Source organism: Natator depressus, chromosome 2, assembly GCF_965152275.1.
Source record: "Natator depressus isolate rNatDep1 chromosome 2, rNatDep2.hap1, whole genome shotgun sequence".
In the NCBI taxonomy this organism is placed as follows: Eukaryota; Metazoa; Chordata; order Testudines; family Cheloniidae; genus Natator; species Natator depressus.
Genome location: NC_134235.1, coordinates 242,363,366 through 242,375,654, shown reverse-complemented (window position 1 = coordinate 242,375,654; position 12,289 = coordinate 242,363,366).

Genomic DNA, 12,289 nt, shown 5'->3' with positions numbered 1-12,289 from the left:
CCTATGATCAACCAATACTCCAAGGTCCTTTTCCTCCTCCGTTACTTCTAATTGATGCGTCCCTAGCTTATAATTAAAATTCTTGTTATTAATCCCTAAATGAATGACCTTACACTTCTCACTATTAAATTTCATCCTATTACTATTACTCCAGTTTACAAGGTCATCCAGATCCTCCTGTAGGATATCCCTGTCCTTCTGTAAATTGGCAATACTTCCCAGCTTTGTATCATCCGCAAACTTTATTAGCACACTCCCACTTTTTGTGCCAAGGTCAGTAATAAAAAGATTAAATAAGATTGGTCCCAAAACCGATCCTTGAGGAACTCCACTGGTAACCTCCCTCCAGCCTGACAGTTCACCTTTCAGTAGGACCTGTTGTAGTCTCCCCTTTAACCAATTCCTTATCCACCTTTCAATTTTCCTATTGATCCCCATCTTATCCAATTTAACTAATAATTCCCCATGTGGCATGGTATCAAACGCCTTACTAAAATCTAGGTTAATTAGATCCAATGTGTTTCCTTTGTCTAAAAAATCTGTTACTTTCTCAAAGAAGGAGATCAGATTGGTTTGGCACAATCTACCTTTTGTAAAACCATGTTGTATTTTGTCCCATTTACCATTGACTTCAATGTCCTTAACTACCTTCTCCTTCAAAATTTTTTCCAAGACCTTCAATAGTACAGATGTCAAACTAACAGGCCTATAATTACCCGGATCACTTTTTTTCCCTTTCTTAAAAATAGGAACTATGTTAGCAATTCTCCAAAATTCTCCAACCCCTGAGTTTACAGATTCATTAAAAATTCTTGCTAATGGGCTTGCAATTTCATGTGCCAATTCCTTTAATATTCTTGGATGAAGATTATCTGGGCCCCCCGATTTAGTCCCATTAAGCTGTTTGAGTTTTGCTTCTACTTCAAATATGGTAATGTCTACCTCCATATCCTCATTCCCATTTGTCATGCTACCATTATCCCTAAGATCCTCTTTAGTCTTATTAAAGACTGAGGCAAAGTATTTGTTTAGATATTGGGCCATGCCTAGATTATCCTTGACCTCCACTCCATCTTCAGTGTTTAGTGGTCCCACTTCTTCTTTCTTTGTTTTCTTCTTATTTATATGACTATAGAATCTTTTACTATTGGTTTTAATTTCCTTTGCAAGGTCCAACTCTATTTGACTTTCAGCCTGTCTCACTTTATCCCTACATGTTCTGACCTCAATAAGGTAGCTTTCCTTGCTGATCCCTCCGTTCTTCCACTCCCTGTATGCTTTCTGCTTTTTTCTTAACCACGTCTCTGAGATGCTTGCTCATCCAGCATGGTCTACAACTCCTGCCTATGAATTTTTTCCCCTTTCTTGGGATGCAGGCTTCCGATAGCTTCTGCAGCTTTGATTTAAAATAATCCCAGGCCTCCTCTACCTTTAGATCTATAAATTCTTCCAATCCCCTTCCCTAACTAATTTCCTTAATTTTTGAAAGTCAGCCCTTTTGAAATCAAAAACCCTAGTTGCAGATTTATTTTTGTTAATCCTTCCGTTGAGTTTGAACTGAATTAGCTCATGATCACTTGAGCCAAGACTATCCCCTACAACCATTTCTTCTATGAGGTCCTCACTACTCACCAAAACCAAATCTAAAATGGCATCCCCTCTAGTCGGTTCAGCAACTACTTGCTGAAGGAATCCATCAGCAATCACATCTAGGAAAATCTGAGCCCTATTATTATTTCTAGCACTTATCCTCCAGTCTATATCTGGGAAGTTAAAGTCTCCCATGATCACACAGTTTCCATTAGTATTTACTTTATTAAAAACATTAAAAAGGGTTCTATCCATATCCAAATTAGATCCCGACGGTCTATAGCACACCCCAAGCACTATCCCAGGGGAGGGTCTAATAGTTTTCTTCCCCAATGTAATTTTTGCCCAGACGGACTCAGTCATATCCATTTCATTGCTTCTTATTTCTTTACATTCTACCTCATCATTGATATACAATGCTACTCCATCACCTTTACCTTTATTTTGGTCTTTCCTAAACAGCACATACCCCTCAATACCTGTAGTCCAGTCATGACTACTATTCCACCATGTTTCTGTTATCCCTATAATATCTGGTTTCACTTCCTGCACCAGTAGCTCTAGTTCCTCCATTTTGTTACCTAGGCTCCTCGCATTGGTGCACAAACGTCTTAATTTTTGCTGTTTGGCCTCACTCACATTCTGTACCCTATTAGGCAAGGTCATTCTACAGCCAGTATAACCTATTAGACTGGTATCTACACTGCCCTTCCTCCTACCCACGGCTATATCCTTTCTTACTTCGTTTTCTTTCCTCTCCGGAAAATCCAGCGTGGAGATTACCTGGACATCTCCCAACCATCTCCCCCAAATTCCTAGTTTAAAGCTCTCTTAATCAGTTGTGCCAGCCTCCATCCTAGAAGTCTATTTCCCTCCCTACTCAGGTGAAGTCCATCCCGAGAGAACAGTCCTCTGTCCATGAATGCCTCCCAGTAGCCATACGTCCCAAAGCCCTCCTTATAGCACCACTGCCTAAGCCATCTGTTGATAGTCATAATCTTGTCACACCTTTGTTGCCCTTCTCTAGGAACAGGCAGAATCCCACTAAAGATCACCTGAGCCTCGATTTCCTTAAGCGTCTTCCCCAGCCTAGCACAGTCTCCCTTAATAATTTCCGGCGAGAATCTAGCCGTAGCATTTGTTACCACATGAAGGATAATTAGGGGATTCTTTCCTGCTCCCTTTAGAATCCTTTTCAACCTTAGGTCTACATCCCGTATCTTAGCACCTGGAAGACAGCACACCCTCCTATTCTCCGGATCAGCTCTGGTTACAGGCCTATCTATTCAATTCAGTCATATAATCATAGGACTGGAAGGGACCTTGAGAGATCATCTAGTCCAGTCCCCTGCCTCATGGCAGGACTAAGTATTATCTAGACCATCCCTAACAGGTGTTTGTCTAACCTGCTCTTAAAAATCTTCAATGATGGAGATTCCACAACCTCCCTAGGCAATTTATTCCAGTGCTTCACCACCCTGACAATTAAGAAGTTTTTCCAAATGTCCAACCTAAAACTCTCTTGCTGCAATTTAAGCCCATTGCTTCTTATCCTATCCTCAGAGGTTAAGAAGAACAATTCTCCTCCCCTCTCCTTGTAACAAACTTTTACGTACTTGAAAACTGTTATCATGTCCCCCCTCAGTCTTCTCTCTTCCAGACTAAACAAACCCAATTTTTTTTCAATCTTCCCTCATTGGTCATGTTTTCTAGACCTTTAATCATTTTTGTTGCTCCTCTCTGGATTCTCTCCAATTTGTCCACATCTTTCTTGAAATGTGGTACCCAGAAATGGACACAATACTCCAGTTGAGGCCAAATCAGCATGGAGCAGAGTGGAAGAATTACCTCTCATGTCTTGCTTACAACATTCCTGCTAATACATCCCAGCATTACACTGTTGACTCATATTTAGCTTGTGGTCCACCGTGACCCCCAGATCCCTTTCCGCAGTACTCCTTCCTAGGCAGTCATTTCCCATTTTGTATGTGTGCAACTGATTGTTCCTTCCTAAATGGAGTACTTTGCATTTGTCCTTGTTGAATTTCATCCTATTTTCTTCAGACCATTTCTACAGTTTGTCCAGATCATTTTTAATTTTAGTCCTGTCCTCCAAAGCACTTGCAACCACTCCCAGCTTGGAATTGTCCTCAAACTTTATAAGTATACTCTCCATGCCATTATTTAAATAATTGATTAAGATATTGAACAGAACTGGACCCAGAACTGATCCCTGCAGGACCCCACTCGTTATGCCCTTCCAGCATGACTGTGAACCACTGATTGCTACTCTCTGGGAATGGTTTCAGAGTGGTAACCGTGTTAGTCTGTATCAGCAAAAAGAACACGGAGTACCTGTGGCACCTTTAGAGACTAACAAATTTATTTGGGCATAAGCTTTCGTGGGCTAAAACCCACTTCATCGGATGCATGCAGTGGAGAATACGGTAGGAAGATAGATATAGATATACAGAGAACATGAAAAAATGGGTGTTGCCATACCAACTCTAACAAGACTAATCAATTAAGGTGGGCTATTATCAGCAGGAGGGGGAAAAAAACTTTTGTAGTGATAATCGGGATGGCCCATTTCAAACAGTTGACAAGAAGTAACAGTAGGGGAAAAATTAGCATGGGGAAATAGTTTTTAGTTTGTGTAATGACTCATCCACTGGACACTCAATTACAGACCTAAAAGTTGCAATTCTTCAACAAAAAAACTTCAAAAACAGACTCCAATGAGAAAATACTGAATTGGAATTAATTTGCAAACTGGACACCATTAAATTAGGCTTGAATAAAGACTGGGAGTGGATGAGTCATTACACAAACTAAACACTATTTCCCCATGTTAATTTTTCCCCTACTGTTACTCACACCTTCTTGTCAACTGTTTGAAATGGGCCATCCTGATTATCACTACAAAAGTTTTTTCCTCCTGCTGATAATAGCCCACCTTAATTGATTAGTCTTGTTAGAGTTGATATGGCAACACCCATTTTTTCGTGTGTGTGTGTGTGTGTGTGTGTGTGTATATATATATTCCTACTGTATGCATCCGATGAAGTGGGTTTTAGCCCAAATAAATTTGTTAGTCTCTAAGATGCCACAAGTACTCCTTGTTTTCTCTGGGAATGGTTTTCCAACCAGTTTTCCACCCACCTTATAGTAGCTACATCTAGGTTGCATTTCCGTAGTTTGTTTATGAGAAGGTCATGCAAGACAGTATCAAAAACTTTTCTAAAGTCAAAATATACCATGTCTACCGCTTCCCTCTCCCCCTCCACAAGGCTTGTTACCCCGTCAAAGAAAGCTGATAGGTTGGTTTGACACGATTTGTTCTTGACAAAACCATGCTGTTACTTATCACCTTATTATCTAGGTGTTTGCAAACTGAGTACTTAATTATTTGCTCCATTATCTTTCCAGGTATTTGAAGTTAAGCTGACTAGTCTGTAATTCTCTAGATTGTCCTTATTTCCCTTTTTATAGGTGGGCACTCTATTTGCCCTTTTCCAATCCTCTGGAATCTCTCCGGTCTTCCATGACTTTTCAAAGATAATAGCTAATGGCTCAGATATCTCCTCATTCATCTCCTTGAGTATTCTAGGATGTATTTCATCAGGCCTTGGTGACTTGAAGACATCTAACTTGTCTACGTAATTTTTAACTTGTTCTGATCCTGCCTTACTTTCACTGGCATTCACTATGTTAGACGTTCAATCACTATGAATCTTTTTGGTAAAAACTGAAGCAAAGTCATTTAGCACTTCTGCCATTTCCACATTTTCCATTATTGTTTCCCCTCCCTCCCTCCTCTCACTGAGTAAAGGGCCTACCCTGTGCTTGGTCCTTCTCTTGCTTCTAATGTATTTGCAGAATGTTTTCTATGTTTCTAGCTAATTTAATCTCATTTTGTGCCTTGGCCTTTCTAATTTTGTCCCTACATACTTGTGTTATTTGTTTATATTCATCCTTTGTAATTTGACCTAGTTTCCACTTTTGTAAGACTCTTTTTTTGAGTTTTAGATCATTGAAGATCTCCTGGTTAAGCTAGGGTGGTATCTTGCAATACTTTCTATCTTTCCTACACGGTGGGAGAGTTTGCTCTTGTGCCCTTAATAATGTCTCTTTGAAAAACTGCCAACTGTCTTCAGTTGTTTTTCCCCTTAGACTTGCTTCCCATGGGACCTTACCTACCAATTCCCTGAGTTTGCTAAAGTCTGCCTTCTTGACATCCATTGTCTTTATTTTGCTGTTCTCCCTCCTACCATTCCTTAGAATCATGAACTCTACCATTTCATGATCACTTTCACCCAAGCTGCCTTCCACTTTCCGTCTCAACCAGTTCCTCCCTATTTGTCAAAATCAAATCTAGAACAGCCTCTCCCCTAGTAGCTTTCTCCACCTTCCGAAATAAAAAAAAATGTCTCCAATACATTCCAAGAACTTATTGTATAATCTGTGCCTGGCTGTGTTATTTTCCCAACAGATGTCTGAGTAATTGAAGTCCCCCATCACCTTCAAGTCCTGTGCTTTGGATGATTTTGTTAGTTGTTTAAAAAAAGCCTCATCCACCTCTTCTTCCTGGTTAGGCGGTCTGTAGTAGACCCGCCACCATGACATCACCCTTGTTTTTTACCCCTCTTATCCTTCCCCAGAGACTTTCAACAAGTCTGTCTCCTATTTCCATCTCAACCTCAGTCCAAGTGTATACATTATTAATATATAAAGCAACACCTCACCTTTTTTTCCCTGCCTGTCCTTCCTGAGCAAGCTGTACCCTTCTATACCAATATTCCAGTCATGCGTATTATCCCACCAGGTCTCTGTGATGCCAACTCTGTCATATGTGTGTTTATTTACTAGCATTTCGAGTTCTTCTTGCTTATTCCACATACTTCTCGCATTAGTATACAGACATCTAAGATACTGATTTGATTTCCCTCCCACCCCCACCCCCAGGTTCTGTCTGGTCTCTCCTTTATCCCTGCTATAATAGCCCATGCTCCCTCCAAATTCCGAACCTTCTCCCAGGTCTCCATGTTCTTGACTTACCTGTGGGCTTTGGTCACCTGCCCCCTTCGAACCTAGTTTAAAGCCCTCTTCACTAGGTTAGCCAATCTGTATCCAGATATGCTCTTCCCCTTCATAGATAGCTGGACCCCATCTCTGCTTAGCAGTCCTTCTTCCTGGAACAGCATCCCATGGTCAAGGAAGCCAAAGCCCTCTTGGCAACACCATCTTCATAGCCAGGCATTCAACTCGAGGATGCATCTCTCTCTACCTGGGCCCCTATCCTTGACCGGAAGGATCAAAGAGAACACCACCTACACTTCCAACTCCTTCACCCATACTCCCAGAGCCCTGTAATCACTTCTGACCTGCTGAGGATCATACCTTGCAGTATCATTAGTGCACATGGATGAGTAGCATGGGGTAGTAAGTTACGGAGGGACGGGTGAGGATCATCCAGCCCTCTGACTATTGGATACGGACCCCTGGCAGGCAGCATAACATCATCATGTTAGGGCGACAGATGGATGCCTCCATCCCCCTCAGAGTAGAATTTGGTCCATAGTCAATCAAAAAATTACTAAAGGCCAGACTGTGGCCCAGCCCATACATTCTCCTCTATGGTCTCACCACATCTCCCTTACAGGCCAGGAGCTGTCTGATATTTCCTTCCCCATAACTTTGCACTGGTGAGAAGGGAGTGGGTAGAGAGAATCAGTGACTAGACAGAGCCATGATTCCCCCTCCCAATGCACTATCCAGCACCTTTGAGCTGGCACTTCCTGCTCACCGCCAATACAGATTATTACTGTTGAGAGTAAAAAGGCAGTTTCTATGTGGCTTCTGTTGCCAGACCTGAACAGAGAGTCTAAAAGTAATAAAGTCCATGCATCACTGAAGCCAAGGGTATTACTCTGTGTGAAACTTGGACATTTGTGCTTTGAGAATGTGCTGCTTTCAAACCCTCTGAAGTCCTTTCTCCTTATATTCCCAGGCTAGTTATCTGAGCTGCTGAATTTGATGCCATTGAAAGTACCATTTGTATTTGCAAGATGTACGGCAGTATGTTTCCAAATGGCCAGCCCAAAGAAGACAAGAAGACTGGAATCCTAGAAACATTTTAATTTCCAGAATTGACCACAAATCCAGAAGTTAGCACCTGAAGAAACTATTCTGCACCTTTTGTTCTCCTATCACAGCAAGGCTCCACCTGTGAATATAGCTGTAACTTGGGATGCCCAGCCTTTACTGACAGAAATTAGGTGGGTTTCATAGAATATTATTTTTGAAGTCATTAAAATTTTAGAAATAAAAATAGATACATATGGGCCACATTTGGCTAGTATATAATGGAGGGGAAAGAGAGGTAGTAGCAACTTACCGGAAAGGTATAAGGGCTACAAAACGAAATTAATATTTTGAAATCCTAGTATGTGTTTTAATCAAGGACAATAAATGCATTAAAAAGTTTGAAAGCATGATAAATTTGGAAAAAATAAATGATGGGTAGGATTGACAAAAACACACAAGAATTAAGGTACATCTACACTAGCAACTGTAGTCATGTTAGGGTGGCCATACGTCCTGTTTTGGCCAGGACAGTCCCCTTTGTAAGCTCTGTCCTGGATGTCACAACTCTTTTGGCAAAACTGGGCATGTTTGCTCTTGCCAGCTGACGACTTGTATGCTATTCAGAAAAGACTATTTTTAGATAGACTATTCTACTTGTAATAGGAGCACACACTCAGGACAGAAGCATTCCCCCAAACCCTCACAAATGTTATGTAGTTTGCAGTAGGTGATGATATACAAACAGCAATTGCCACACTGGCACCCAGACAGGCAAATAGGCAGTGCCAATGGGCTTTCAGCCTGCCAAATGTTAGCACTACATGACCATTCTGCAGGTATTTAGCTTGAATAAAGTCCCTTCTTCCCCCTCATGTGCAATCCTGATCTCCTCAGAACCTGACATCATGAACATTTACCCTGTTTCTCATGTTTGTATTCAGGAATCTTCCTCTGTGGGCCACTAAGCCTTGCAGAACGATTGAATAGTAATATTTTTGGGTCACATACCCTGCCATGATAAGGGGCAACTAAATAAAATGGGATATGAGTGTCTTTGATGGCCCCTGCACAGTTTGGAAACCCCATCCTCTGAAATCCAGATATTATTTCTGGAATTTTGCTCATGGCAACCACCCATGAGTAAATCAGTGTTGCCTCACAAACCAGCACAACCCTGACCCTAACAGTGGATTTTCCAACACCGAAGTGGTTTACAATAGACCTATAGCTGTCTGGTGTAGCCAGCTTCCACAGGGCAATAGCAACCCACTTCTGAACCGGATAGCTTCCCTGAATCAAGTGTTCTGATGCAAGCTCCTCACACAGCTTCATGAAGGTCTGTTTTCTCTTTCAGAAGTTCTGAAGCCACTGCCAGTCATTCCAGGTTTCCAAAATGATGTGATCCCACCACACCATGCTGGTTCTCCTGCACCAGAAGCAACAGTCAATCAGAGGGCATACCGTGACAATACCAGCATTCACCATATCTGTTCAGTGTGAGCTGAATGAATTGTCATTGACCTCAAGGTCAACCATCTTCAGTCTGTCCGAAAATGCTGCGCAAATTCCATCCAGCATCTCACCAAGCACCTACTCCACTGCATAACCATGTGTCCTGGCATAAGGAGTAGGAGCAGAACCAGATTTTCATCCAATTGCTCCACATCATTCATCCAGTTTTGAAAAGAACAGTAAGGAGCAATGTGATCAGGAACTGCCATTGGCCAATGTGTGAAGGTGGGGAACCAAAAAGCCACAGCAAACTGGTTTCTAGAGTGTCTCCCTGAGATGCACAGAACCCTGGGATACTGCCCCTGAAATAGTAGCTCTAATGTCACATAGCAGCAGCAGCGTTAACAAGGATATATACATGTACACAGCATTTTACCAGTGTCCAGTACAGCATACATGGAATCTTGGGCATAAGTGTGGGAGCATTACACAATCCACAACTGAGCACTCTGGGATAGCTCCCGGAGGCCAAAACCATTGAATTGCGTCCACAGTACCCCAAATTCGACCCGGCAAGGCCGATTTCAGTGCTAATCCCCTCGTCGGGGGTGGAGTAAAGAAATCGATTTTAAGAACCCTTTAAGTCGAAAAAAACGGCTTCATTGTGTGGACGGGTGCAGGGTTAAGTCGAGGTAACGCTGCTAAATTCGACCTAAACTCGTAGTGTAGACCAGGCCTTAGACTAACTTTTTACCATGGTGAGTGGTAAAACTGCCATTGATTTCAATAGGAGCAAAGTTGGGTCAGTGTTAAGTGCTTTGGGGAAGCCCATCTGTTTTACTGTTGAGAATAATGGAAAGGTTAGAAGGAGAAAAGTCAACTGAATATCTCTTTACATATAAGAGTTCTGACAAAATAATCCCTGTCTGCAATGGTCAGAGAAATTTATATTCAGACATAATTTCTACAAGCATGATTCCAACTGTATTGTGGCCATACAGCTTTTTGGACTGAATGGCCAAATCTGTTTCTAACCTTCGGTTTTCTACTTTGTTGTCGGAGGTAGTTGTACAGCGACTTCCAGTTTGGTACACTTGCTTGTGCCTCAGTGTACCTTATAATATTTTTGGAAGACTATTACAAACCATTTCACAAGTTCTGTTCAACTGAATGTATTGGTCGGTGATGGCAAACCTTTTTGGGACGATGTGTCATGAAATAGGAACCAGTAGAAATCACCATCCCATGGCATGCTGGAGGTGCAGAACATTCAGTAGGACTCCTGATGTTGAGTTTTTCAAAACTGCTTTTTCATTTCAGGATCATATTTTAGAGTTTTCCTCATCATGCACGGCACTCAGATCATTCCTCAGTGGCATCCTCATGGCAGATTTAATCAAGTTCCTTGTTGAATTTCTGGGTGGCAGTAAAGCTATAGCTATTTTTTTCATAGAAACAAAAAAAATCAGACAAAGTGTTCCAAGCTTGCAACATTTTTTCTCCCAGGAGTAAATTAGTTTCTTCAAACTAGCTATGATGAATATTCTTCAGCAAGGAACTGAAGTTAGAATGGGTTTTCCTTAAATACCCGCTTGATTGCTCAACCATCTCAAGGTTATTGACATCTAGTCAGCTCACTATGATGTAGAGATCTTCATGATGAACTTTGTGTCGCTGTCTGATGAATTATAACATTTCTAGTTGTCAGAAATTAAGAAAACATCCGGAAATGATTTCCAGTAACTTTCCAGTTGTATCTGGGTATGGTTGCACTTCCTCAAAAATGCCAGCATTGTCCATGAAAGTAGCTGAGTTTTTCAGAGGCTCCCTCATTGAATCAAAGTGTTGTAACTTTCCAGCATCCAAGTATTTTTTAAATATCTCTAGTGTCATTTCATAGCCTTAAAGTTGTCAAATGTGGTGCCTGCCATCACTTGTCAACCTTGAAATTTTACATCTATTCGGCTGAAATGTTCAGCAAAGTAAACAAAAAATGTTGTCATTCAAACCATTGTAAATTTGCTACCCATAGGTAATGTTGTTCCTTTTGAAATAAGAACAATGTCATTTCTTCCAAACAGTCTACAAAATGACCAACATCCTTTATTTAGCCATCCAACATTGTTGTTCATTAGCAATCCCAAGTTTTGGGACTCACCCTCCTTTAAAGGCAGTTTATACTCTAAGTTACTAAGATCTCTTGTGATGATGAAATTTACCATTTTTATCACCATTCTCATTACATTCTCAAGCAATACTGAAGTTGCTTTAGAACAGAACACTTCTTGATGCACAAAGTAATGAAATTCAATCAATTGCAGACTGGCTTCCAGGCTAAGTGGGTCCATTTGTTAAAGGCAGAATATATGCCAATGATTTATCATCATTTGCAAAGGTTGTTGGTTCTCGCCAGTTGATGCAGAAGATTCCAACCAACTGTCATGGATTTTTCTTGCACTAAACTCAGATAATCAGTTCTGTGGAAGGGAGAGTTTTGCCCAAAATGAATAATTTAAAAAAAAATTAGGTTAATATTGTTTTTCAGTTGTTTTAGAATAAGAATGCTGCTTTACCTTGTTCCTAATACCAGTGAAGCAAACTCAGCTTAACCATGAAAAAAGGTTGGTAAAGTGCATGAATTTGCAACCACAAAGCTAAGCTTTAATGAAGCTAGGTTGTAGGTAATCAGTTCAGTCTCCTGATGCAAATTAAGATTCAGAAATTAATGCTTATTATAGATTTATTAAAATGAAGGAAGAAAAAGTGTTTATATTGATATATATTCACTGGATACCTAACTACAGTAAAAGATGTAGGTGTGTGAATGCAATTGGAAGTCAACCACAATGAAAACACCATTTTTACCTGGCCTTCTTTAGAAAAGCCATCTAATTTTGCTAAATGGGTTTCCATCACAGTTACTACATCCAGGTCACATCACTGAGTTTCAAAGTCAACATAATAATTCTTAGCCCTCAACTTTAGTTTCAAAGCACTGTGTAACTGCTCACAAATTAATCCTCACACAACTGAGAAATATAAAGATTAAGATTTAGAGAAGGCTGCCCAATGAGTTAGTTGGCAGAAATGGGACTGCAACCCAATTTACACCAGCATAAGTGAGAGGAAAACCAGGCCTTTTTGACTCATTGCCATTATC